General features: G+C 38.9%; 1 protein-coding gene across 2 annotated transcripts in view; it reads right to left on the bottom strand.

Annotated features, from left to right (window-relative positions):
- FHL1 (four and a half LIM domains 1) overlaps positions 1 to 1857 on the bottom strand; it is a 63957-nt gene extending 62100 nt beyond the window's left edge. For both annotated transcript variants that reach the window (XM_005865326.2, XM_014538932.1), the window contains exon 1: positions 1757 to 1857. The gene's annotated coding sequence lies outside the window, so the exon portion shown is untranslated. The remainder of the gene's footprint in view (positions 1 to 1756) is intronic.
- Positions 1858 to 5171: the final 3314 nt, after the last annotated feature.

Genomic DNA, 5171 nt, shown 5'->3' with positions numbered 1-5171 from the left:
TTATGTGGATAATTAAAATATAAATTCCACAAGAAGTAATGTGCTGACCACAAAGACTTATTTTGATTGTTCTTTTCTTTTTAAAATGTTTTAAAAAATATATTTTTATTTATTTCAGAGAGGAGGGAGAGGGAGATAGAGATAGAAACATCAATGATGAGAGATAATCATCAATGGACAACCTCCTGCACACCGCCTACCAGGGATTGAGCCTGCAACCTGGGCATGTGGCCTGACCAGGAAAGGAACTGTGATCTCCTGGTTCATGGGTTGGTGTTCAACCCACTGGGCCACACAGGCCAGGCAATTGTTCTTTTCTTTTTGTAGGTTTCACTGCATTTTAAAAAAAGCACACACGGATCTTCTATCTGTGCATTTCCACCTACAGAAGTTCAAAAATACAGTACAATAAAATCTCATTGTTTAAATGCAGAAGAAAACCCATTTTCTACTAGGCATACAGTATGCTACAGGAAGCTTGGAAGAGCTGACAATGCACACTTTCATTAATGGGCATGAATGAGAAACAGGAGCAAAAACTCTTTAAGAACACACCCCTAGGCAAGGGTAAAATTTCCTCATTTGTTCAAATAGTAAGTCCTTAGTACTGAGTATTCATATGCATTATCTCACATAGGTTAGCATTTGCTGGGGCCCTGGCTATAGAGAAAGGATGATTTTGTGTTCACAGGTTTATAAGTATAGGGGTAAAAGAAAGTTTACAGTTGTTCATATGAAAAATAATACAACACCAAACTGTTTCTTGTACTCACAACTGTAAACCTACTTTTGTCCCACTCTGTATATGCGGCCTATGTTATTTCTGATCAGATTTTGTTTAATTCTATTCTATCAGTGACATTCTGCATTGAATGACACCAGCTCTTCTTAGCCCAGATTTGCTCCAGGCAGCAGCTTCCCTGCCCATCTTAGGCTGAAAAAAGGACCTGGCCCAGTCCAGGTTGGTATAACTATAATACTGGTGAATGGGATAAGGGGTACACAGTGGAACGTGAAAATGATGATGTGGATACACTGAGAACCAGGAAAAAAAAGAAAGTGGGTACAGTCAGCTGTACTGAAAAACAAGTCACCCTAAGAGTAAAAAAGACACACAGGCAAAGGAGACACAAAGAGTGAGCCACACAGCTACAAAGAGAGACAAAGAGAGCAGGGTAAAGAGAGGGAGGAAAGCTGAAAAACTTTAATAGTGCCAAATTCAAACAACAGTTATGTTTGTTAATGATGCCACATTGTCAGCATTTGCTGTAATTTCTTAACTTCCTACCTAAATTTGGAAGCAGATGCAATCTTTAAAATTTCTTTCCCACAATTTTAACAGATATCTCATTCTATACAGGAAACAAATAATTTTGTACAGCAAAAGCTTTAATCGTGTTCTTCTGGCACCCATGTGTAAAGACTCATAAAAGTTGTTTGTCGTTCCTCTTGTTTGGCATGTTTGATATGCCTTGGTACTTGCCCCATAGGCCAGGGAAAATTAAACTGAGGGCCAGACGCACAAAAGAGGTTCCCGATCACTAATACGCAATTTCAATAAAGTAAATTATATGAAAAATTCCTGTACTGCTCAGAACTGTTTTGATCATTTTCTGAAATTAGGAAATATGTGGGCTTTTTGGTATCCTTTAGTACAGTTAATATACTTGCACCATAAAAGCCTGTTTTTTTGAGGGACAGGCTAACAAAAAGTTCTTGGCTATGAGAAGTTTGTAATTAGAAAATAAAAACTTACCTACTATGGAGGAACTATAACTTCACACTGGAACTCCAACATTAACACATTATATGATCTTGGAACAGGTGCTTGACCTCTTTGAGCCTCCTTTTCCTCACCTGAAAAATGAAGGGGGTGGGTATTGATAGTCCCTTCTAGCACTGAAATTCTATCACTCAAGTTTGAGGAGGAGAAATTTTAAGGGGGTTGCATGAAGAGGCCACAGGACAGTCCTCCAACTCCCTGGCAGCTTTCTCACTTCACGCCTTATGCTCATGAGTTCTATCTAGAGATGCAACAATAATTCAGAAATTTTGTTAAAATTTAAAAAAAATTTAGACTACACTTATAGGTTGGAGATTTTACAAAGGACTTGAGTTCACAATTTTTTAAAAAAATCACTGTATTTTAAAAGAAATACAGCCTGGCCAGCGTGGCTCAGTGGTTGAGCGGCAACCCATGAACCAGGAGGTCATGGTTCGATTCCAGTCAGGGCACATGCCCGGGTTGTCAGCTCAATGCCCAGTAGAGGGCGTGCAGGAGGCAGCCGATCAATGATTCTCTCTCATCATTGATGTTTCTATCTCTTCCTCTCTCTAAAATCAATAAAAACATATTAAAAATAACAAAAAGAAATACAAAACATTGTCATTAACTTCTGGGTGGTGGATTGTAACTCATTTTTATTTTCTTCTTTAGACTTTTCTGTATTTTCTGAATTTCCCTACAATGAAAAAGTACTACTCTTATAATTAAAAAATTAGATTTTTCAAAAGGACTAGTGTGTTCTTACAAGTTTGATCAGATCTCTTGAATCTATTCTAAAATCGATGGGAGGGGGGCACAAAATCAGACAGTATCACAATGAGTATCCATACATAGTGGTTGATTACCCAAGTGGCTGATTGCTGTAGTCAGAATCAGGACATTATTATTACAATCAAAATCTCTACTTCACAGTCCTAAGTGGAAATCAAAACGTGCATTTTATCTAAATAACATTTCTTTTCTCCCCCAGCATACTGGCCCTTGAGAATCATGGTTAAAATTCCTTTCCAATTTAAAGTAAATGAAATGAAACACGAGGTTCTTCTTCTTCCCACAAAAAAAGCTTGCCAGACAAAATATGATTGCTAATGGCTGTCTCTTATTTTTTCTCTTTTTATGCTCTAAAACACAACATATCAAAAGTGAAATATTTAGCTGTCAAAACAAAACACACCCCCATATGAAAAACAAAAGTATGAATTTGATGAAATTTTTTATAAAAACAACTTCCAACAACTTTGATAGAAAAAAACAAATGCTTAAATTGTGTAAAAAGATGACAAACCAAATGTTGCATTACTATGTTTTTTTAAAAAATATATTATTTTATTGATTTTTTACAGAGAGGATGGGAGAGGGATAGAGAGTTAGAAACATTGATGAGAGAGAAACATCGTGCCTCCTACACACCCCCTACTAGGGATGTGCCCACAACCAAGGTACATGCCCTTGACCAGCATCGAACCTGGGACTCTTCAGTCCGTAGGCCAATGCTCTATCCACTGAGCCAAACCGATTAGGGCCGCATTACTACGTTTTATATGACAGTCCTAGAGAAGGTAGAAGGTAAGCTGCAGAAAGGATCTAAACACAATTTAGTAACTTCCAGTTGTACAATTATCAAAAGTTTTCCAAAAATTCAAGTAAGATAGAAAATGAAGTTTCTAAAATGACAACAGGCTTAGTTTATGTAGATCTCCAGAATACCACGTTGCACTCAGTTCTCATCTGTTGAAGAAGGTACAGCAATTCACCTCTCCATTCTCTACCTGAATATAATCCAGCAACTACAACACATTACTTCTGAAATTACTTTTTATAGGACTGGTTACTCACCTCTCTGCAGCTTGCTCCTCAACTCACCCCTTTCATCAACCCCAAACTTTAGATCAAGCAGCAGGGGACAGTGGCTTAGTAGTGGGACTTAAGTTCAAATCCCAACTTTGCTGATTATTAGTTGTGCAATCTTAGACAAGTTACTTCACTAATCTTATCTATGAAATGTGCATAACTATATTTTGCACATTTTTGTAAACAATATTTTGATGTCTACTTCCAACCTCGATCAGCTATGAGACCTAAGGCAAGTTACTTTACCAGTCTGAGCCTGATTCCTCGTTTATAAAATGAAGAGGATATACCATGCATACAAGTGCCTGGCACAGAGTAATTACCATCAATGGTAGCTGTTATTGGTCTTTTAAATATTTTGGTCCATGCATGGGAATCAGTCACTTTTAAGACTAGTAAAGTGAGCTCAACAAACTACTCAAGTCACATCAAGAAACTGTCATTGTTCTCTACACTCCTGAAGTTACATGTTATTCCATTTTGTAGAGGAAATTACATCAACCTCAGCACTATTGACTTTTTGGTTTAGGTGGGGGGGGGGGGGGGGGGGGGGGGGGCGGGGAGAGCCAGCTTTGTGCACTATAGAATGTGAAAGCAGCATTCTTGGCCTCTCAGAGGCATGCCAAGCCCCAAGTTGTAACAGCCAAAAATGTCTCTGGACAATGTTCAATGTTTCCTGGGGGCAAAACTGCCCTAGTTAGAAACCACTGGTCTAGCATTCTTCACAAAAAGGGGAATTCTCAAAGATCTCAGGAAGTAGCCTTTCAGGAGGGCAAGGGTTTACTAGTGCTACTATTTAGTATTAACCATTCTTCTGGGCTCCATCATCTATTATTATCCACTAGAGGCCTGGTGCACGAAATTTATGCACTTGGGGGGGGTCCCTCAGCCTGGCCTGCGCCCTCTCGCAGTCCGGGAGCCATCCTGGGAGCTCTTGGGGAGCGGGCCTAAGCTGTCAGTTGGACATCCTTAGTGCTCGCCAGCGGTGAGCTCAGCTTCTGGCTGAGCAGTGCTCCCCCTGTGGGAGTGCACTGACCACCAGGAGGCAGTTTCTGCGTTGAGCGTCTGCCCCCTGGTGGTCAGTGTCCATCATAGTGACCGGTTGTTCTGCCGTTCGGTCAGTTTGTATATTAGCCTTTTATTATATAAGATAATTCTAAGTTGACCACAGAAAAATAAATTTTTGGGCCCACTATGCTGTCAAAAGATGCTTTAAGTCTCAGGAATGAATGCTGGCCTGGCCATCTTCTCACTACTCTATAAAGGGATACAAAATGTTGAATCTAAATATCAAGAATTGTACTATGTCCTATTTATTTTACATAAAACAACTCATCTTTTAAAAAAGACCATAAAGCTTAAGAAGACTTAAAAATTATATTATTACCCAAAATGAAAAGTATGTCTTAGCTGGGGAGGTGAGATAAAATTTATGCAGTGAACAATTCTCTGGAAATGACTCCACTGTTTGCATGACTAAAGCATATTTAATATATCTAATAAAGTGCTATGCCAATGTCCAAAAGACTGGACA

This window comes from Myotis brandtii, unplaced genomic scaffold (assembly GCF_000412655.1).
Source record: "Myotis brandtii unplaced genomic scaffold, ASM41265v1 scaffold206, whole genome shotgun sequence".
In the NCBI taxonomy this organism is placed as follows: Eukaryota; Metazoa; Chordata; class Mammalia; order Chiroptera; family Vespertilionidae; genus Myotis; species Myotis brandtii.
The sequence above is the reverse complement of the archived record's forward strand: the minus strand, read 5'-3'. Positions and strand labels throughout refer to the sequence as shown.